Genomic DNA, 24,175 nt, shown 5'->3' with positions numbered 1-24,175 from the left:
AAGGTCCAAAGCAGGCCAGTGGTGGAGCCAGGACTAGAAACCCACACTATTTTTACTAGGCCACAACACCTCCCGTGATGAGGACTCTTGGAAGGAAAGATCTGAAAGTTCAGTGCATGTCTACCAACTCTGTGGCATAGTACTCTCCCAAGTGTTTAGTACAGTGCACTGCACACAGTAAGTGCTCAATAAATACCACTGATAGATGGACTGATTCAGTGGGGTTGACGCACTTGGGTTCTGAAAAGCCTTGGGAAAATGTGGAAAACCAAGATAACTTCAAGAAAGCTGAAACCAGGTGACCTGCAATACTGATGGGCACAGTTTCTCAAATGGATCTGAACTGGGGTCACTCAAAAGTGTCAAAACCACTTAAAGAAGGAATTACAGGCTTTACAGACTTCAGATGCATTGAAACTGGAGAGTGTTAGTTTGTGTTAATCATTCAATCAGTGGTATTTATGGAGCAATTATTGTGGGCAGAGCACTTCTGAGAAGAAAGTTAGATTCACTGAGCTAGGTGCACTTGTCTGGGGTACAAACCATTCCCCTCTAGATAGCAAACTCTTTATGGGCAGGAAACATGTCTGCTAATTCTGTTGTACCCTCCCAAGTGCTTAGCACAGTGTTCTGGACATAGTAAGCACTCAATAAATACCACTGATTGATTGATATAACAAGGATGACATCCCCCTTCCCTGACTAATCCTTCTGGTCAAGACACCCTCTTAATTCTCTTGAAACTCATGTGTGTATCTGCTCTTTCTTTCATCCTTCCTTTCTCTAAATCAATCAATGGTATTTATTGAGTGCTTATCAAGTGCAGAGCACTGTACTAAGCATTTGGGAGAGTATAATATAACAGAGTTGGTTGCCTGCCCACAAGGAGCTTATGGTCTACAGGGGAACAAGGATATTAAAATAAATTACAGATATGTACGTAAGTACTGTGGGGCTGGGGGGTGGGGTGAATAACAAGTGTTTATCCGGTTCCTATCCGGGTATACAGGTGAGGCCAAAGGGAGAAGAAGTAGGGGAAATGAGGGCTTAGTCGGGGAAAGCCTGTTGGAGGAAGTGTGATTTTCGTAATGCTTTGAAGGTGAGGAGAGTGGTGGTCTGTCATATATGAAGGGAGAGGGAGTTCCAGGCCAGAGGGAGGATGTGGGCAAGGGGTTGATGGTGAGACTGAGGTCAGTGAGTAAGTAGGTTGGTGTTAGTGGAGTGAACTGTGCAGGCTGAGTTGTAGTAGAAAATCAGTGAGGTAAAGTAGGAAGGGGGCAAGCTGATGGAGTGCTTCAAAGCCAATTGTAAGAGTTTCTGTTTGATGCAGAGGTGGATGGGCAACCACTGGAAGTTTGTGAGGAGTGAGGAAACACAGAGTGAACTTTGTTTAGAAAAATGACGCAGGCAGCAGGATGAAGTAAGGACCTTCTTTTTAACATTCATATCTTTGCTTTTACTCTTTTCTTACTCCTCTAGACTGTAAGCTCCTTGTGGGCAGGGAACATGCCTAACAACTCTTCTACTCCCCCAAGTGCTTAGTATAGCACTCCACACACAGTAAGTGCTCAGTAAATATCACTGTTTACTTGATCTTACTCAAGTGCTTAGTGCAGTGCACAAAGTAAGCCATCAATAAATACCATTGATTGATTGATTATTCCTTTACCTATTGTATGTTTGAAATTTGTATCTGCTTGTCTTCTCTGTAGACGCTAAGCCTCGTTATATCCCGGCTAGACTACTGTGTCAGCCTTCTCTCTGACCTCCCTTCCTCCTCTCTCGCCCCGCTCCGGTCTATTCTTCACTCTGCTGCCTGGCTCATCTTCCTGCAGAAACGATCTGGGCATGTCACTCCCCTTCTTAAACAACTCCAGTGGTTGCCTATCGACCTCCGCTCCAAACAAAAACTCCTCACTCTAGGCTTCAAGGCTCTACATCACCTTGCCCCTTCCTACCTCTCCTCCCTTCTCTCTTTCTACCACCCACCCCGCACGCTCCACTCCTCTGCCGCCCACCTCCTCACTGTCCCTCGGTCTCGCCTATCCCGCTGTCGACCCCTGGGCCACGTCTTCCCGCGGTCCTGGAACGACCTCCCTCCTCACCTCCGTCAAACTGATTCTCTTCCCCTCTTCAAAACCCTACTTAAAACCCACCTTCTCCAAGAGGCCTTCCCAGACTGAGCTCCCTTCTCCCTCTACTCCCTCTACCACACCCCCTTCACCTCTCCGCAGCTAAACCCTCTTTTCCCCCTTTCCTTCTGCTCCTCCACCTCTCCCTTCCCCTCCCCACAGCACTGTATTCGTCCGCTCAACTGTATATATTTCCATTACCCTATTTATTTTGTTAATGAATTGTACATCGCCTTGATTCTATTTAGTTGCCATTGTTTTTACGAGATGTTCTTCCCCTCGACTCTATTTATTGCCATTGTTCTTGTCTGTCCATCTCCCCCGATTAGACTGTAAGCCCGTCAAACGGCAGGGACTGTCTCTATCTGTTGCTGACCTGTTCATCCCAAGCGCTTAGTACAGTGCTCTGCACATAGTAAGCGCTCAATAAATACTATTGAATGAATGAATGAATGAATGAATGAATGAATAAGGGCAGTATACACCTCGTGCGGTGCTTTCTGACTGAGCAGAGTACATGAGCTGCACAGAGCCACTCTCAGTAGGTTCTCAGTAGAGTGAGATGCAGTGTGGCTTAGTGGCTAGAGCACAGGCCTGAAAGTTAGAAGGATCTGGGTGCTAATCTCAGGTCTGCCACATGTCCACCATGTGACCTTGGGCAAGTCACTTTACTTCTCTGGGCCTCAGTTCCCTCATCTATAAAATGGGGATTGGGAGTGTGAGCTCCATGTGGGACAGGGACTGTGTCCAATCTGATTCACTTGTATCTACCCCAATGCTTAGAGCAGTGCTTGGCACATAGTAAGCACTAAACAAGTACCATAATTAATTATTATTGCTCTGAAGACAGTAACACCCCAGTACAGGGTTAGGCACCTAGTAAGTGTCCAATTCAGTACAGTAAGCACCAGTACATTCCTCTGCACATAATAATGATAATGGTAACCTGGCCTCCAAAACTGCATACTATCCGGGGGAGGGAGAAAGAAGAAAAGGGGGTAACTATAACAGAGAGGAAAGAAGATGACTAGACTCTAAGCTCATGGTGGGCAGGGAATGTCTGCTATAATGTCAATAATAATAATAATAATAATTCTGGTATTTGTTAAGTGCTTACTATGTGCCAAGCAGTGTTCTAAACTCTGGAGTAGATACAAGTAATCAGGTTAGGCACAGTCCCCGTCCCTCATGGGGCTCATAGTCTTAATCCTCATTTTACAGTTGAGATAACTGAGGCCCAGAGAAGTTAAGTGGCTTGCCCAAGGTCACACAGCAGACAAGTGGCAGAGCAGGGATTAGAACCCACATCATCTGACTCTGAAGCCCGTGCTCTTTCCACTAATTCCACGGTGCTCCCAAGTGCTTAGTACAGTTCTCTGGACTCAGTAAGCACTCAGTAAATATGAGTGACTGACTGACTAACCAAGACTTCTACTAGGTTGTAAGATCTTCCAGACCAGGGATTACATCTATCAACTATATTGTATTTTCCCAAGAGCTTACTAGAGTGTTCTGCACAGAGCAAGCCCTCAGTAAATACCATTGATTCATTTATTGACTTGAGGGAAGAGAAGGGTCTGGGGGAACCAAGATTACACGGAGAATACTCTGGCCTGAAAGAAATGGAATTGATTAGTCTCACCATTGGCAAATGTCTGAAGCCCTGTTAAAATACCAGCCAACCATTGAGTTCCTGAGCAGAGGTAACTCAATTCCGATGGGGAAACCCTTTTCTTCCATGAGGAAGAGCATTTTAATCATCTCTCTCCCACAGACCTGGGTTTCCGGTCCTTGACACACAGGAGCAAAAGAAAATCTTTAACTTGGTGGGTTTCTCTGGGGTCACAACTGGGATGAGGAAAACCGGACGCAGTGAGACTTTTCTTTGAGAGTGCCTGTGTGAGGGAGAAAGGAGGCCTAAAATCTGGAGGACATTTCTGGGAGAGTTCAGGTCTGTTCCTCTGTAGCCTGGACCCTCAATCATTGCACTTGGGGGTCTAATAGAAGATCACACTCCCTGTCCACAAGGAGTTTGCAGTCTGGCTGGGGAGATAGACATAAAGGAATTAATAAATAGCAGGAAGAAATGCTCAACTAGTGCAGTATGTAAAACGATATGTACAAAATTGACCACTGGAGAGTTTGTTTCCTTGGAAGAAGAAAAATGAATTGGGGAAACTTGGAAGAGGAGGAATTTCAGAAGGGTTTGAAGATAGGATGAGTTGTGCTGTGGCAAATATAAAAGGGGATGGAGTTCCAGGCAGGAGGAAGGGAGTGAGCCAAGGATCAGAGGAGTCGAGAATGAGTCAATGTGGGAAGGTGGGCTTTGGAGGAACAGAGGAACTGGGGTCTATGGTCTCCCTTTAAAGCATAAGCTCATTGTGGGCAGAGAATGTGTCTACCAACTCTGTTGTACTCTTCCAAGTGCTTAGTACAGTGCTCTGCACAGAGTAAACGCTCAATAAATACCACTGATGATGATGGAGAAAAAGAGAGTATCAACTGGGGTTTAGTGCAAGAAGATATTGGAGAAATAAGATGGAAAGAGAACTGATGAAGGGCTTTAGAGCCAATGGTCAGTAGTTTCTGCTTGATCTTATTACTATTATTATGATTTTAATAGTATTGGTTAAGCACTTACTATGTGCCAGGCCCTGTACTAAGTGCTGGGGTAGATACGAGCTAATAAGGATGGACACAGTCCATGTCCCACATGGAGTTCACAGTCTCAATCCCCATTTTACAGATGAGGTAACTGAGACCCAGAGAGGTTAAGTGACTCTCCTAAAGACACACTACAGGCGAGGGGTAGATCCGGAATTATTCATTCAATAGTATTTATTGAGCGCTTACTATGTGCAGAGCACTGTACTAAGCGCTTGGGATGAACAAGTCGGCAACAGATAGAGACAGTCCCTGCCGTTTGACGGGCTTACAGTCTAATCGGGGGAGATGGACAGACAAGAACAATGGCAATAAATAGAGTCAAGGGGAAGAACATCTCGTAAAAACAATGGCAACTAAATAGAATCAAGGCGATGTACAATTCATTAACAAAATAAATAGGGTAATGAAATATATACAGTTGAGCGGACGAGTACAGTGCTGTGGGGATGGGGAGAGGTGGAGGAGCAGAGGGAAAAGGGGAAAAAGAGAAATTAAAATCCAGGTCCTTTGACTCCCAGGCTCGTGCTTTTCCCACTAGGCCACACTGCTTCTGAATGCCAGTGCTTACTATGTGTCAAGCACTGCTCTAATCACTGGGGTAGATATAAGTAAATCAGATCAGACACAGTCCCTATCTCCAGTGGGGCTTATAGTCTAAGTAGAAAGGAGAACATCTGGGGTTTGAGACCTGAAGGAAACAAAACAGCAGCTCAGCCCATTTCTAGACCAGTGTCACAAACCCAGATTCAACAAGGCAGCTCTCAGAAAGGCCTCAGAGTCTTTCCCAACTCTGGAAAAATGCAAAAAGAATGCATTTCTGTGCAAAAGCAGAACAGGTCGATCAATGGTATTTATTGAGGGTTGACTATGTGCAGAATACTGTCCTAAGCGCTTGGGAGAGTACACTATAACAGAATTAGCAGACATGTTCCCAGCTCTGTGAGCAATTGTCCAAAAGCCTTCTGCCGTAGTCCGACCCTGGAGTGGGGACACCTTGTAGCGTCCTGAGGTAACAACCTCTTCATTCACACTCCGAGATCATCTGTGCAGGTGCGTAGGTGAAATCCTCGTGATTAATGTACATCGCTATGGTAACAGGACCCGACACCACCTCAGTCTCTCCAACAGCTGCCCTTCACAGCCCCCCCCGCCCCGCCCCCCAAAATCATCCTTTAGGGAAGCAGCGTGGCTCAGTGGAAAGAGCCCGGGCTTGGGAGTCAGAGGTCATGGGTTCGAATCCCAGCACTGCCATTTAGCTATGTGACTGTGGGCAAGTCACTTAACTTCTCTGTGCCTCAGTTACCTCATTTGTAAAATGAGGATTAAGACTGTGAGCCTCACGTGGGACAACCTGACTACCCTATATCTACCCCAGCCTTAGAACAGTGCTGTGCACATAGTAAGCGCTTAACAAATACCAACATTATTATTATTATTCTTAGGAGGAGGAGGAGGAGGAGAGAAGGAGGAGGGGGAGGAGAGAAGGAGGAGAGGAGGAGAAGGATGAGATGAGAAGGAGGAAGGGGAGGAGAAAAGGAGGAGGAGAGAAGGAGGAGATGAGGTGAGGAGGAGGAAGAGATTCTCCCCCCAGCCCGTTCCCGCTCCATTCCCACTGAGGCCCTTCTAAAGAGCCGTCGAAGGAAGGCGCGGCTCCTTTAAGGGGCGCGCCCCCGAGGCGTTGCCTAGGTTAACGGCGGAGGAGAGGGTGGGGGCAGGGCGCGAGCGCGCAGGCCTCGCGGCGGCGTTGGCGCTGCGTGCGTGGTGACGCCAGCACGTGGGGTTTCCCGAGGCTGCGGGCAGGGGCCCCCGCCGCGCCCATCCCGATGGCTGGAGGTGTCTGAGGGGAGGACGGAGGCGGCGGCGGGAGCGAGCGGACGGACGGGCGGACGTTGGGAGCGACGAGCCGCCGCGGCGGGATCCGGGAGCTCACCCGCCCCCCACCTCCGCCCCTCAGGGACCCCGGCGGGGGCGCCGGAACGAGGAAGGCAGGCGGGCGACGGCGCTACCCCGGGGCGGCTGAGGTAGGGGTGGAGGCGGCGGCGGCGGCGGCGGCGGCGGCGGCATCGGCCCCGTTGATGAGCAGGCGGGAGCCGGCGAGGTAGAGCGCTGAGGTAACCCCACCCTGCCCTCCTCCATTGCTCCCTCACACCCTCCCCACCACCTCCACCACGACGCCCTCACCCCCGCCTCCTCTTCCTCCTCAACCTGGCTCGCCCCCTCTTCCCCACCGCTACCCCTCAGGCCCTCCCCGCTCTTCTCCTCCTTCCCCCTCCTTCGAGGATGCCTTTCTGGGTCCTTCACGGTGAGACCCAACGCGGCCCATCGAGAACCCACCCACCCCTTTCCAATTTCACTTCTATTCTCTCTCTACTCTCAAAGCCGCCCACCCTCCTCCCCCCCGAAAAAACCTCCCTAAAGTGGGCGGTATGTGTGTCTGTTTGGGTCATGTTTTGCTGCTACATTTTTGGGGGGGTTACATTCACCCGTTTGAAGGGAGGGAATATTCTGGGGTTTTGGGGGGGGGAAGGTGGGGGGGAATTCCAATTTTAATTAGAATCGAATCAACCTGGACTAAAAGGTAGCCTCGAATGGGCTTAGGTGTGAGAGGTGGGATTAAAAACGCAGGCCTCCAGAATGGAGTTATAAAAGGGTTTTTCAGGAAAATGCCCCGGTGGTTGTAGCGTAATGGTGGAGAATTAAGAGAAAGCGGTGGCCCGGCGAAGTAGGACTTCCACGTTAGGCTCGCTTTAGTTTCTTCGGGGGAAGCGTTGGGGCTACACTTCTGTCCAAGGCATCACAAAGGGATCTGTGGTTCAGCGTTTCTGTGAATTTGTGGCCCCTGCATCCGTTGGGGCGGTGCATAATGTCTGTGTATGTAACGTATGTAAAATCATGGAGGATGTGTGGTAGAGCGGGGTGAGGGAGTCTCCATGGAAATCAGCTTCAGATTATCGAGTTAAAAATAGTCTATTGTGAAAGTTCACAATTCTTCCCGCAACTGAGGGTTTTTCCAAAACGGTGAGCATTTCCCAGTGCGGAAAAACAAAAGGATAAGCTGGGCGAATATTGAAATATATAGGAGGAGGAATGGAGTTTCTTTGACAGGACTATCCCTCTTTCTCTTTTTTTTACCAGCTTAAAAAAAAAAAGTCGAGGTTATTCTAGGATGCCAGTTTGTCACTTGTGGAGATCAACTGAGGTTTTAGCCAAATGAGGTTTTAAAATTCACTCCTTGACTCCTAAAAATATTTTCTTGAACACATCCTCCCAATGCTGCTTGACTTCCACATAATAGTTTTAGGTGGAGAATACCCTGATGAAGAGAGGAAACGGTAAAAAATGAGGAAGCTGAGAATCCAGCAAACTGGTTAAAAAAAACAGCTGACTAAAATTAAGGAGGGGATTTAAAACCAAAACAAAGAACTGTGATAAATCGAGAAATATTCCATTGGCAGCAGAATATTTTCTCTCTTTGTCCAAATGGGAGATATTTATCCCACATTGAGGGTTTATCAGTTTAGTGTGGATCAGATTCCGGACACAATTTTAAAGCCTAAAGGGGTAAAATAAAGATTTTAACACTTCAGGGAGCTTAGATCTCATTTTATATGCCAGCCAATACAGATTTAGGGTGGGTGGGTAATAATAGAGCAGTTGTTTTGCCCATTGCAGATCGCAGAGAGTGCGTGTGTGTTTGATTTTTTTTTTCCCCCTTTCCCTTGCTGTGAATGAATGGGTCCTTCTGTGCCTGGGCCCAATAACTGCAACAAGATGGCGTTTTCAGCAAGGCAGCAGCTTTCTCATTGTCAACTCCCTCCTCGTCACTGCTTTGCTAAACTAGATTTTTTGGGGGGGTTTTATGTTTTGTATTTTTCATTCGCATCATTTGAAGGAAGGCTGGGTGGAGTGGCAGGAGGAAGGGAAATGGCACAAATGGCGCCTTCTCGCCTCATCGTTTTGGAAAGGTTTTTTTTTTTTCCACATTGAAAACTGATGGGGAGGAGGAAATAGTTTTATTGGAAATTTCACAGAGGCAGTGGCTCTATCAGACAGGGATTTTTATTGGAGGCCACAATCATCTTTAGACCCTCTTTGTTGAGCTTGATCACATTTTATTAGAATCCACTTCTACAACTATTTATCTAATTTAGAATTTTTTTTAATCTTACCTGACAAAAGAGGTGAAGAATTATTTCTGTTCTTCAGGTCTACTTAGGATGTCATTTTAGTCTGCTTTGTGTTGTAAAGGAGAATGTACTTTTGTTTCATTTCTGCAGACATTAAAAGTGCAACTGATTTGAGATTACAGTATTTTTGAGTATTGTTTTCCTTTTCCTTCAATGATGAAAATGCTTAATTGGATATTGCATCATTTCCTTTTTTTTTGGTGTGTGTGTGGGGGGACTTTCAGTTAACACTATGCAAGTCTTTCCAGAAGTTTAATGTAATCCAATAAGTGTGTCACCTTGTATTTTCTCTGTGCCACACATCTAATAAAGAATCATCTCAGGAAATTTTGGTGATAAAGCGGCCTTACTTTTAAACATAAACTAACCTGGAATAGGTTTATAATGCTTGGTGTATAAATCCAGGACTTGAAGAATTGAATTGATTTAGTATTAGAACAGATATTCAAAGTACAGCCCTGTGGATAACTTTTATTCTTATTATTCACGCATATTACAAGCAGTAATATCTTCTGGCCCCCAGTCAATTCATTTATATGGCAATTTATTTTGCATTTTTGGAACGGAATCATTTTTAGTACAGATGGAGATGTAACAATTCCCTACACTCCTGATGCTATGGACTTTCAAATATTAAATTATTTGATCAATTTTTGGTCAAACACCACATTTTGTTTCGGGGTAGGAATGAGGCCAATGCTACTGAAATTGAAACTAGTATCTTGAGAATTATGAGTAAAGTACTGCAGAATCTTCTTTAGAATGTAAGGTTTGTAGAAAAATTAAGTTGGCTTTTGTATTTGACTAAATCCACTTCCATTTACCCCCACTTTGTAATACCAGCTTCTGGGTTAGTGTTTTACATCTTGTCATCAAATCTGTTGGTGCCCAGTGTTAAAAATTAATTCTTTGCTGGAATGATTTTAAGATTCCAGATAATTAGGTTGACATGCCAGTGCACCCCCCAAAGAAAATGGGCAATTTTTCCACATCTATTTAGATGCAAAGCAAACTCTGTTTATTCAAATCTGTACTATAAAATGGTTTTATCATCCCCATCCTTTAATGAAATAATAGGTAATTGTTGCTCTATGATGAATGATCTGCCTTCTAATTGTAATGTTTCTCGTAATTTTGATCCTTTCGAACGTAATGAAAACCTCTTTGGTAAATATTTTTGAGGTAGGCTCCACATTAGTTTGGTTTTCTCACCCTACCTGGTGTAATTAAAGGGATCATGTGATAAATTCTTGGTGTTGGACTTCTCACTATCATCATTTTGGTAATCAACTAACCTTTCTTGGAAGTTGTTCCCTTTTCTCAGATAGGGAGTACTGAACATTAAACCTTAGGGCAGGACTTTGACATCTGTACTCTATCTTTACTATACTGTAACTCTGTGGATTCTTATTTTCTGTTTTATTTGAGAAAGGGTAGCTCTACCTTGTAGGAATGGAGGTTTCTCGGACCATTCCCCAAATGGTCTAATTTTTTTTTTAATGATGTTTAAGCTCTTTCTATGTGCCATCTGCTAACACTGAGGTAGATACAAGCTAATCAGGTTGGACACAGTCCATGTCCCATATGGGGCAATCTTAATCCCCACTTTACAGATTGAGTAATTGAGGCCCAGAGAAGTTAAGTGACTTGCCCAAGGTCACATGAGACAGATGTCAGGGCCGGAATTAGAACCCAGGTCCTTCCGACTCCCAGGTCTATGTTCTGTCCATACTGCTCTAATATTATATTAGTAAATTATTAAACACATTTTTGTCCATAAATGTAAAATGTTTTGTGTTCTCATTATAAAAGGGTTATGTTTTCCTCCTCTTGAGAAGAGCTTGGCTATGTTTGCCGCTAAATTGGATTAAATTCTTAATGTCAGTGGACTTTGGCTTTCAGGATTACCGGATTGGTAATTGAGAATTTAAATTTTAAAATCTAGATTTGGCCATATGGCATGCCATATTGTTTTGAATCCCCTATTTGGCACTAACTCAGTTCGAGCAAGTTTTGAAAGCAAAACAATCCTATGGCCATATTCCTGAGCTAATATTAGATAAGAAAATCTCAGGACTTTAAACCCTTGCAAATACAGATGAGCATTTCTTTCAATATCGTTTTAGTTGATAGACTCAAACCCCAAAAGTACATTGGTCTTATATTGTGACAGGTAAAAACAATCTGGTGGCCTTAGGTTGGAAAAATTGGGGTCACATCAAGTTGGAAATACAGATGAGATGTACAGTTTTTTCCCAACAACTTGCAATGTAGTTAGAATCAAAATCAGTCTCGGCGCTGCCACTTGTCTGCTTTGTGATCTTGGACAAGTCACTTAACTTGTCGGTGCCTCAGATTCTTATCTGTAAAATGGGGATTAAATCTTACTCCCACCTACCTAGACTGTAAGCCGCATATGGGCCAGGAATTGGGTCCAACCTGATAGACTTGTATAATAATAATAATAGTTATGCTATTTAAGTGCTTACTCTGTGCCACGCCCTGTTCTAAGTGCTGGGGTTGATACAAGATAATTGGGTTGGACACAGTCCCTGTCCCACATAGGGCTCACAGTCTTAATCCCCATTTTACAGATGAGGAAACTGAGGCCCAGAGAAGTGAAGTGACTTGCCCTAGGTCACTCAGCAGACAAGTGGCAGAGCCGGGACAAGAACCCAAGACCATCTGACTCTCAGCCTTGTGCTCTATCTCCTAGGCCAGCTTAGAACAGTGTTTGGCACGTAGTAAGTGCTCAACAAGAACCGTTTTAAAAAATCTACAAGTTATGATCCTTTATATTGAAGATGATGCAATTGAGGTGAAAAGACTGGTGCATGACTGATAGTCCTCACCACCTTGGGCACACAAGATAACTCACAGAGGAGATGATGACTAATATATGCACTTATACATAAATACACACATACACGTATATATATGTATATATGCTGGGGTCCTTGTGCACCTGCAATATAGTGTTGCTTAATAATAATTTTTGGTATTTAAGTGCTTACTCTGTGCCAACCATGGTTCTAAGCACAGGGATAGATAGAAAGTAATCAGGTTGGACAGAGTCACTCTCCTACATGGGGCTCACAGTCTAGGAGGGAAAACGGGTATGGAATCCTCATTTTATAGATGAAACTGAGGTATAGAGAAGTGAAGTCACTTGCACAAGGTCACACAGCAGGTAAGTGGCAGAACCGGCATTAGAACAGAGGTCCTCGGATTCTCAGGTTTGTGCTCTTTCCACTTGACTATATTGCTATGCTTGCTGCTGATAAAATATATCATTTCATTCCTCCTAGATTGTAAATTCCCTGAGGGCGTGGATCGTGCTTATTAACTATTGTAGTCTCCCAAGTGCTTAGTACAGTGCTCTGCACCAAAGAAGTGCTAAATGCGGTTGATTTATTTACTAGGACCAGTCTATTGGCATTCTATAGAAATGAGCCAGCAAAATATTAAAAGCTTTTTTTAAAAGTTTTGAGCCATCCTGTAAACATTCTCACCATTAAGTGCCATAGTAATCAATGAGTTAGATGTTTCCTAATGTAACTGAAAAACATCCATTTAAAACATTTAAAAAATTATGCTGCATGCTGTAATTTAGACTTGTGAGAAAGGATTTGTCCTAAGGACACCATTTTAGGACACCAAGGTTTCCTTTTTTTTAATGGTATATGTTGGGTGCTTACTGTGTGCCCAGCACTGTACTAAGCACTGGAGTAGATACGAGATAATCAGGTTAGACACTGTCTTCCTGTATGGGTCCCAGTTTGAGGGATTAGGATTTAATCCCCATTTTACAGATGAGAAAGCAAGCACAGAGGAGCCAAGTGACCTGCCCAAAGTCACACAGCAGACAAGTGGTGGAATCAGGATTAGAACCTGGGTCATCAGATTCCTGTGCTCTTTTCACTAGGCCATGCTGCTTCCCTGCTGTAATCTATAATTATTAGAATGAGGTTCACAGAAATGTGAAACCCCCTTTCTTTGAACATGAGGACTCACAAAAATTGTTACTTCTCAGATACTGTAGGAGAACAAAGTGCTCTAAACATTGAGGTAATTTTGTGTTACAATTCAGATCAAGATTTCTGGTGCATGGTTTTGCCTGAGTTTACAGATGAATAAATACCTTATTAAAAAGACATTCTGACTGAAGAATGAATTATTTAAAGCAGAGATGAACATTTGAAGTTTTAAAACACATCTGCTCCGGAGTGCTATGGGCATGTGTGTGCCCAATGAGGTTTTTATTTTAGGCTCCAGAATTCATCTTGAAATATCTATTGGATGAAATTTTATAAAGTCAAGTAATAATAATAATAATAATGTTGGTATTTGTTAAGTGCTTACTATGTGCCGAGCACTGTTCTAAGCGCTAGGGTAGACACAGGGGAATCAGGTTGTCCCACGTGGGGCTCACAGTCTTAATCCCCATTTTACAGATGAGGGAACTGAGGCACCGAGAAGTTAAGTGACTTGCCCAAAGTCACACAGCTGGCAAGTGGCAGAGCCGGGTTCGAACCCATGACCTCTGACTCCAAAGCCCGTGCTCTTTCCAGTGAGCCACGCTGCTTCCCTTTGGGTATAACCTAAACTCTCCAACTTCTAACATTTTATTTACTAAGGGCTTGGAAAAAAAAAATGGTAGTGCTCATCCAGAGGATCTTAAAGGCTATACCCTGGTAGGGATTCCGAGCTGACTTCCTAGCTTGTTAGAAATCGGAAAACATTGCATTGTTACCATTATCTCCACCTCATTCTGTTCTTTCTCCAGGTGTTAAAAGAGTACTCTTTTCTTTCGGAGGACTTGTTTTGAATTTGTTTGTACAGTTCTTTCCCTACTTACAAACTTGTGAGTTGGACTTGATTCTTGTACCTCGCCATCCTCCTGGAGAACAATCAAATTTGATTTAGTTATTTCAGTGGATTTGCACCTTGTTGGATTTCCACCTGCCCCACTGTTTTTCTCCTGTTCCTTTTTTTAAAATTTTCACCAAAGTTGACTCATACTTGTCTTTTTAATATTAAGATGCTACCTGTCTGACCCACATAACGTTCTTGGAACTGCTGGTGTGCCACAGGTTCTGTGTCTCTTTTTTCTCCACTCTCATCTTCCCATTACCAGTGACAGCAGGTCCCTTGTATAGTGTGGCAATCCTGTATGCTCATTCCACAGTGGGGTAGGGGTCCATCTCTTCCCACAGATTTTTTGAGCAGGACTCCCAGATTTATTCATCCCAGGTTTCTTAAAAGACTGAAGACTTTCCAGTCAGGGGAAAAAAGACCCAAAATGGTGGCTTTCTGACTTCACTCTTAGAAGCAAGTCTTAGCACCATTCTTGCTCTCTCTACAGACCCTGCCCCCCTTTCTGTACACTTGCCCAAAATGAGAACTTGGTACCTATGGTGGAAATACAAGATATTCTGCTATCTTATTAGAATGTTGTTGGTCACTGTCCATTGGGAAGGAGTTTAGAGCCTATAATTCTTGGAGGGGAGGCACAATATACATGCAAAATTGCAGTTTTATTTTAAATTCTATACTATTTTGTGACTAACCAATTTCTATGAGGTCCTCTATATATAGTCTTGTGTTTTTGTTCTGTTTTTTCCTTAAGGAAGTTCAAACTATTTTTTCAGATTTTCATTAATATATAAAATACATTTTTAGGCAAGCTAGAATACAAAAGTTCACATCATTTGGAAGACTGGGAAATTAAAAAACAGAACAGTTAATTGACTAAGGACTAGAATCTTAACCTCCTAATTCTACCCCAGGGTGCCATTCATTTAAACTAGGTTTTGCTGCCAACCATGATTGTCCCAGGTGCTGGGATTTTGAGATCTTTGTAGAGAAGTTCGAGGAGGAACAATGCTCAATAAATACCATTGATTGGAATAGTCAAACTTTCACTTGATCAGCTGAATCAGAACTTTTCGGAAATACCTGCGATTTCTCGGCTTGGTGAAAAGAAAATGTAGGGCAGCCTTTCCCTGCAATATAAGTGGAGAGAAATAACACTCACCTATGCATATTTGCATAGCTTGGCTCGTTCTTTCCCTGCTATTGTAAATTTTCGTTGAAGATATAACTGAGAAAAGTACCTGAGTTAGGGTGTTCAGATAGACTGTAAGCTCCTTGTGGTCAGGGAACATGGCTTCCAACATTACTGTACTCTGCCAAACACTTAATACAGTGCTCTGCACCCAATAAGTGCTCATTAAATGCCATTGATTGATTTCCGAGTGTGGATTAGCTTTGCCTTCTGCAGTTGATAACCTCCTCTGAACTGGTAATGCTTGCTTTATTCCTGAGAGGCTCCTACTCTCCAGGGGAGAACACACAGAGACTGCACTGAATCACAGGTTTTTTGGTAGACACGGTATTTGTGCCATTAACTATTTCCACCAGAAATAGTTTTATGAGGTGTGATCAGCAAAATCTGTGCCACCATTCCCCTCCCTCCCAATCATTTCCCCAGACCTGCTTGTTGAGATCTGAATTCTTCTCTTGAAGTGATCTTATCATGCATGGCAAGCAGCAGAGCCTTAAATGTCTTCTCTTCAGGAGTAGAGCAGACTTCTGCAGCATTGGCAATGTCTATTTTGTTGATGGGGAGGAGGATTGTAATTCACCAGCAATTTCAGCACTGGTAGTCTTGTAAATATGTCAGATTAATTTAATGACACTAATATATAATGAAGTGAAAGATTGATCTTGTTTCTCCATTTGGCGGGCCTTAAAAGTATTAATAATAATAATGTTGGTATTTGTTAATTTTGTTGATTTGTTAATTTGTTAATATTAATTTTTTAATATTTGTTAATATTAAAAAATATTATTTGATCAGTTACTATAGGCAGGGCTGAAAAAGGTTTTTTTTTTCATTTTAGGTGAACATAAAGGAATTAGACACTATGTATTTGGGGCTTGGTAATATCCAGAATGATTAATCTGAAGAACAGCATCTATGCCTCAGTCGATTCTTTTGTGTCCACGGAACCCTGAGGTATGGACCCAAAGGAGTCCTTTAAAAATGTCAGCATCAGGGTCAGTGAGGGGCAGAGGGACCTGGGAGCCGGGCTCAGTGTCAGAGTTGGAAATTTATAAGAGCAGTGGAAATATGGCTTTCTTAGACTTGCAGCTCTTTGGGATCAAGGAGATGTTGAATATGATGACCACGTTCTTTGATGTTGTTTTGAAGGGTGTTAACTACATCTTCCCTGTCTGCAGGCCTATTTGGTATTAAAGTGGATTGGGTATGGGAGTGGTCTAATGGCTTGAGCAGTGGAGGGACCGACATAGTACAGCTACGTGACACGTGCCATAGAAGATCTAGCATTTGTTGACAGTGTAGCACTATTGAGTAACACCCCCAAAAAACTCCCAAGACAAGAAATCTGGCAAAAGGAGCAGGCCAAGTGAGATGCAGAATCAGGCACGCCAACACTAGCTCACGAAGACTTAAAGGGTAGGGAAGGTATTCACAGCATTCAGTGCCACTTGCAGAAAATAGAAGCACAATACCAAAACCGATTTGAAGCTAAAATGTAGTCTCAATGCTAGTGTACGATTGAAAGACTGAGAAATATAATAAAAAGGTGGTATTAAATTACAGAAACAAAACAAAGGTTCTGCTCTGGGAAGACATTGGTTTAATAGCTTCCTAGAATAGTTGGGGAAGGCATCTGGAGATAACCTGGGGCAGCCTCTTGCCTCCAAGGAGGAAAATGACTCAATTTCTAGGATAAATTGTAGAATATTCGTTACAGGGACGGAGAGTCCACGGCGCCTCTCATTCTGTTCTGGTGAAAAGATCCAAGAACCACTGCCAAGATTTTCCCTGCCCCCAGCATTGATCAATCAATAAATAGTATTAATTGAGCATCTATGGTGTCAGAACACATTACTAAGCATTTGGGAAAGCACAATAAAAAATTGTATGTCTGATTCGAGGAGTGTAAGGCTGGAGGGATGGGGAGACAGGCATCTAAATCACAGATAGGAAGAAGTAATAGAGTATAGAGGAGCTGTACATAAGTATCTGGGGACGTTGTTAAGTACTTGTCTTTAGGAGGCTTGGAAAGAGAGAATGGCCAGCTGCTTGATTCCCTGAAAACATAAGGGTCAGCCCATTGTTTGGTTTCTAAATTTGATGCCAGACTGATGGGTAGAGGGATAATATGATGGCTATCCTCTTCAATATCCATTACTGGGGATAACGATAGACTGTCTAATGTCTGTAACTTTTCCCTTTGCATCTGTAACTTACCCTCTGGTTACCCATTATGTACTCTGTGCAGGAATTGAAGAACGCGAGACAATGAGCAGTGCCAACCCTGGGTCAGGATTCTGCTTCTGACAATGTGTTGCTTTGGAGAGCCATGTGCTGAATATCTCTGGCATCCATCCATATAATCTAATATACTATCTAATGCCCCCAACCTTTCCCTCTAACATTCTTTCATGGACCATACATTTATCCAAACCTCTTTGGGCATTTTTTTGGTCCTTTTAATTTCCTAATCTGGAGTGTGCTTTTTTTTTTTTTGTCATCCTGAAGGCTCTTAGTTGATGACATTATATGGCAACTAAATGGTAAGAAGTAACAGAAGGTTTAAGAAAGTTTGACCACATTTAGTGGTGTAAGGGAGAACAGAGTAATTGATCTTGATCATGATGTGATGAATGCCATTAGCAACACCTGACAAAATAGTGAGACTCAGGTTCCTCAGCTGTAATTTTATATTCCAGATCATTAATTCTGAGGGCTTTCCATCATCCAGAATTAATATGGCATGTTAGATTAATTGATCTAAAATATGTTTTGTTTCCAGTGTCCTGATTTATCCCTCTAACTTGTTTGTATTCGTAAGCGAGAGTTTGTAATGGGGTGTGCAAGCATTAGGTTCTATGCAAGTTGCTTGCAAGTTCAAAAACATTCCAAATGAAAGTTTCTATAAACAAAAAATGCATGCAGGTTCATTGAAGATTTCAAATTGGTAGGTTAGTTTAGTATTTTTCAAAGAATGGTTAAACAAATTTTTTCAACAGATTTTTCTGATACTGACACAGGAATGTGCAGTTGTTCAGTAAAATGACAAGTTAGCTTCTTTTGAAGAAGGCGTTTAAATGACCAGAAATAGTTGTCGGCACATTCTTGGGCGATCTTGTATTTATCCTTTGAATGCCTGTGGCAAAGGGATATTCAAATTCTTTCTCCCTTTGCTGTTTTTCTCTCCTCACTCCTCCCCCAACCAATTGCTTTCACTACATGAAAATAGATGTTAAAATAGTCTTCTTGGAGAGACCTTTTTGGGGGAAGTGTTTGTGACCATTGTGGAACTGCTGAGTTGCATTGCAAAGTTTGCTGAGTTAGTCAAATTTTGGCCAGTCATCTCATCAGATTAACAGTTGATTCTTGTGGGCTGTAAATTCATGCATTAATGTGTACATGCCAGGGCTCTGGTGACATTTATACATGCTGTGTTACTGGAGGGGAGTAGAAGGTCCCATCTCTAGGGCGGCAAGTTTGGCTGCCCTTGGATATGTCCCTTTCTCTCCTGTCTCCATCACTATGAAACATTATTACTGTTCCCTACAGCATCAACCTCCCTCCGAGGCTGCTGTTTCTGGGGCTCTGGGCTCCCCTAGGCAGATCCCAGTAGGCCTCGAAGAGTAGCGAGGGACTGGGTAGACATATTCTCTGCTCATAAGGAGCTTATAGTCTAAGGAAGAAAAACACTAGGACAAACAGACCCATCTATACAGAGAAACAGATTTTACTCAACCATTCACACCCAGAAGGATTTGCACCCATGTTCTCATCCTGGACCTGTGGATACCTATAGGAAGAATCAGGAAAAAAAGGATTCACACATTCAGAGGCATAAGCACAGAAGCATTCTCCATTTATATAAGTACTTTTCTAGTACGAGTATGACTGAATAGTCATTGGTAAAGAAATGCATTTGTTTTAAGTCTTCTATTGTGCCAGGATTTAGGTGGAAAGTGAAAAATTTTTTAAAGTAAAACCTGAATTGTCAAAGTGGATGATTTATTCCTCTTTGTTGTCCCAGCAATATTTTAGAAATGGTTGTAACGATACATTGTCTGGAGATAGGATTACACTATTTGCAACATGGCAAGTAGCAAGTACGAATGATGACTTAATGAAATTCTTTCAGAGGGTAATAGATTTCAAGGTCTCACTCCTGAAATAATGGAACAACCATGGATTTCAGGTTTCACAGAATCTTGCTACCCAAAGATTATTGCAGTTGTTCATATGCACAACCCCCTGCCATTCCATGATCTCCCCCTACCCCAAGTCCGGGAGATAGGTCCCTCTGTCCTCTGTCTCAGGGCAGGATCTCGAGCTGATGGCCCGTCAGAAAGGAAAATTCATCCTTCTGGCTCCTTCCCCTAATACATACATGCTTTTTCATTTATATATAGAATACAGGCCCCCAAATCCTTCAGTTTAAGAATGGCTTTGGTACCATCTAGAAGAACATATATGCCGGTATTGGATGAAACCAATGATCACTCCAGCCCAGTGTTCTGTCTCTGGCAGTGGCCACAGCACAATATCAGTCAATAATATTTATTGAGCACTTACTGTGTGCACAGCACTATACTAAGCATATGGGAAAACACAGTAAAACAGAAGTGATAGATGTGATCCCTGCTCACAGGGAGCTTACAGTCTCTGGGGGGAGGTAGACATTAAAATAGTTTAGGGATTGGGGAAATAGTAGAGTTCAAGAATATTGACGTAAATTGCTGAGTGTCCAGTTTAGCAACGAGGAGAGACAGATGGTAGAAATTAAAGGGCTCAGTCTGGGAAGGCCTCTTGGAGAAAATGTGATTTTTAGAAGAGGTTTGAAGATGGGGAGAGTGGTGGACTGTCAGTTACAAAGCGGGTTAGTGGGGAGCGTTCCAGCCCCAAGGGAGAACATGGGCAAGGGGTCAGTGGTGGGGTAGAGAAAGAAGCAGCATGGCATAGTGGGTAGAGCACGGGCCTAGGAGTCAGAAGGTCATGGGTTCTAATCCAGGCTTGCCACTTGTCTGCTGGGTGACCTTGGGCAAGTCACTTCACTTCTCGGCCTATATCATCTGTATTTCATCTGTAAAATGGGGATTGATACTGTTTGCCCCACCTGGGACAGGGCATGTCCAACCCGATTTGCTTGTATCTACCGCAGTGCTTAGTATAGCACCTGGCACATAGTGAACACTTAAGTACCATAATTATTATTATTAGATGAGATCAAGGTACAGATCAAGAGAGAAAGTGGCAGTAGAGAAATGGAGTATGCTTGAAAGAGCCCTGTTGGTTGCCCTAATCCATTCTAATGTTAAGAGATATGCCATCTCTCACTTCTTGTGGTCAGGGAATGTGTCTGCCAATTCATTTATATTATACTCTCCCAAGTAGTTAGTAAATGCTGGGCATAGAATAACCGCTCAATAAATATGGTTGATTGATCTCATACCCCTAACTTTCCCTCAAGTGACCTATTGTTTACTGTTTGTCCGTGAATTATCTAAACTCCTCTTGAAACTTCTGGTATTTTTACATTGCACAACTTTCCGTGAGAGTGTATTACAGATTCTTACTACCTGTTGTATGAAATACTTTCTTTTGTTTTTGTATTCATTATCCTTAGGAGTAGGGTTTGGGAAACAGTTTCCTGCTCATTGAATTGTTTTAGTTCAGTAGACCCTAATCCTATTTCTTCTCAATCCATGCAACTCACTCTCAATTTGTCTATATGGGACAGCTTCTCCATTTGCCCTCCCTCCTTCCCCCTGCAATCTTCCCCCCACTACACACACACACACGCTCTGATCATCTTGGTTGCCATTCTTTGGGACTATCTCCGATTCAGTTTTGTCCTTCCTAAGGGTAATTTCATGGATAAAATAGGCGAGTCACTTGCCTAAAATAGGGTAAAACAGAAAGTGTCTCTCAGTGACACTTTCACTAATTGAATGGAGTCTTACTATCAACAGCATCTAACCTGTGGACTGAAGAGTTCACAACTGTAAAACTCATTCATTGTGAAGTGTTATCTTTGGTGTTCTATATAAGGCATGCCCTACCCATTTTCTGTCCCTTTCTTGTTGGTCAGTAGCATCCATGTACCACTTAATTCAGTAGTGGTTTTGATTGAGTGACTATTGTTTGCCAAGCATTGTACTGAACACTCGGGAAGAATCCAAAAAAGAATGTTTAAGATCCCTCTCTCTTCTCACAGGGCTTAAAGAGGGAAAAGAGGTATAGAAGGAATCCACACCCTCTGAGGGTGCCATTTTTGGAATGGGAGATTTTGTCCTTGTAACAGCAACAAGAAAGGACCCCGGAGAACCTACACACTTAGAGAATGGGCCAGAGCAAAAGGTTTGAGCATAAGATGTCATCTCGTAGCAACAATATCAAGGGTGAGGTTTTGGTTCACTTAAAGCTCTCACAGGGCTTTTACCCCCTCCCTTCCATCCATTATGCTTCCACAAGAAGCAGCGTGGCTCAGTGGAAAGAGCATAGGCTTAGGAGTCAGAGGTCATGAGTTCTAATCCTGATTCCACCACCTGTCAGCTGTGTGACTTAGGGCAAGTCACTTCACTTCCCTGGGCCTCAGTTACCTCATCTGTAAAATGGGGATGAAGATTGTGAGCTCCATGTGGGACAACCTGATTACCCTATATCTACCCCAGCGCTTAGAATAGTGCTCCACACATAGTAAGCGCTTAACAGATACCAACATTATTATTATTATTCTGACTTGTTCTCAAGCATTAAATTCATTCTGGAACCCTAAACATAATTACATTCCAGATCTCACTTCTCAGTTGGATAGTTATCAAAACCTTTTCAGAAAAGGCTGTATGAGTTTTGTTGTTGTTTTGCCCCACTAACCTACTAAAGACTTTAACCTACTCTTTGGGCAGAGAATCCATTTTGGACAAAGCGAATTAATGTAACTATTGAGCAAGCAAGAACTCTCCCACCCACCAAGATACTTTTTGGTATAGACAAGCTTACTGTTGTATTGTTCTCTCCCAAGCACTTAGTACACTGCTCTCCGCACAGTAAGCACTCAGTAAATACAATTGAATGAATGAATGTACATTTCTGATTTTGTGTCCTAGTCTTTGCTGAGACTATAAACCATGGTGCCAGATGTAATATGAACCCATCTACAGATTAGTGTAATATGTTTCACATAAATGTTGTGGCCATCCAAAGCAACTGCTTTCATTTCATTTTAATTTAGTCTATATCATATTCATTCAACTATATGACACAGAAGAACATTAGCAGCATGCAAGGTTTAAAAGGAAAAAAATTGGGAAAAAACTTATCCAGGTTTCCCTCATCAGTCACCTTTTTGAATAGAGAAGCAGCGTGGCTCAGTGGAAAGAGCACAGGCTTTGGAGTCAGAGGTCATGGGTTCGAATCCCAGCTCTGCCACTTGTCAGCTGTGTGACTGTGAGCAAGTCACTTAACTTCTCTGTGCCTCAGTTACCTCATCTGTAAAATGGGGATTAACTGTGAGCCTCACATGGGACAACCTGATTACCCTGTATCTTCCCCAGTGCTTAGAACAGTGCTCTGCACATAGTAAGCACTTAACAAATACCAACATTAAAATGGGGATTAAGACTGTGACTCCCACGTGGGACAACCTGATTCCCTTGTGTCTACCCCAGCGCTTAGAACAGTGCTCTGCACATAGTAAGCACTTAACAAATACCAACATTATTATTATTATTATACTGTTAGTACATGATTTTTCCTTCTGCCCCTTCCTATAAGCACTTTTCACTTTGGCTTCGTTTATCCCAGTTAAAACCCCCACACTTGGAGGCTACAACCTAAAGGTCTTGGCTGTTCCTTGAAGGTGAGTATTGGACTAAAAGATATAAGACATTCCCCCGCCTTCAGGACAGCTCTACTTACATGTCCTGCCAGCATCTCCAACTTACCATGTCTAAAACAGAATTCCTCATCTTCCCACCCAAATCTGTTCCTTCCCCGTCTGTCTTATCCTCCCTGTCTTCCAAGCCCGTACTCTTGGTGTTATCCTCAACTCCTCTTTCATTCAACCCACATATTCAGTGTCACCAAATCATGTTGGCTCTACCTTCACAACATCTCTAAAATCTACCCTTTCCTCTCCATCCAAACTATTACCACGCCGATTCTAGTCTATATCTTATCCTGCCTTGACTACTGTATCAACCTCCTTCCCGACCTTCCTGCCTCCTGTCTCTCCCCCTTCCAGTCCTTTCACTCAGGTCATTTTTCTTTAAGTTCAGCCTGTGTCTCCCCACTTCTCAAGAACCTCTAGTGGTTTCATATGCATCAGACAGAAACTCCTTATCAGCTTTAAGGCACTCAATCAGCTTGCCCCCTCCTACCTTGCTGTACTGATTTCCTACTACAACCCAGCCTGCACACTTTGCTCCTCAACACTAACCTATCAGTCAATCTTGAGTGCTTACTGTGTAGAGCCCTATACTTCTATACTAACGTGCTTACTGTACCTCACTCACATCTGTTTCGCTGCCGACCTCTTGCCCGCACAACCCAGCCTGCACACTTTGCTCCTCAACACTAACCTATCAGTCAATCTTGAGTGCTTACTGTGTAGAGCCCTATACTTCTATACTAACCTGCTTACTGTACCTCAGTCACATCTTTTTCGCTGCCGACCTCTTGCCCCTGTCCTCCCTTTGACTGGAACTCTTCCCTTCCCCTTCATATCCGACAACCATCACTCTCCCCCCTTCAGAGTCCTCTTAAAATCAGTTCTCCTCCAGGAGGCCTTCTTTAACTAATTCCTCATTTCTCCTACTCAGCTGTCCCTTCCTTATTGCCCATGTACGCGTATCTGCACCCTTTAAGCACCCCACCCTCAGCCATACAGCTCTTTTTCCCATGTCCATAATTTAGTGTCTGTCTCCCCCTGTTGACTGTAAGCTTCCTTTGGGCAGAGAACTTGCTCACTCATGGTATTCTCTCTCCCACATGCTTCGCGCAGTGGTCTGTACACAGTAAGTGCTCGGTAAATATCATTGATTGATTTGATCTCTCTTCCTCAAAAATCTGCAATGGCTATTTGTCATTTATTTCTCCTCCCCATCCCCACCTTAAGCAAAAACAAGTCC

General features: G+C 43.1%; 1 protein-coding gene across 3 annotated transcripts in view; it reads left to right on the top strand.

The window, feature by feature from the left end:
• The first annotated feature begins 6,592 nt into the window (after positions 1-6,592).
• GNB1 (G protein subunit beta 1) overlaps positions 6,593-24,175 on the top strand; it is a 98,936-nt gene continuing 81,353 nt past the window's right edge. For all 3 annotated transcript variants that reach the window (XM_029065382.2, XM_029065379.2, XM_029065381.2), the window contains exon 1: positions 6,593-6,910. The gene's annotated coding sequence lies outside the window, so the exon portion shown is untranslated. The remainder of the gene's footprint in view (positions 6,911-24,175) is intronic.

The sequence above is a fragment of the Ornithorhynchus anatinus genome, chromosome 5 (assembly GCF_004115215.2).
Source record: "Ornithorhynchus anatinus isolate Pmale09 chromosome 5, mOrnAna1.pri.v4, whole genome shotgun sequence".
Classification (NCBI taxonomy): domain Eukaryota; kingdom Metazoa; phylum Chordata; class Mammalia; order Monotremata; family Ornithorhynchidae; genus Ornithorhynchus; species Ornithorhynchus anatinus.
Note: the sequence above shows the minus strand (reverse complement) of the source record. Positions and strands in the feature narration are given on the sequence as shown.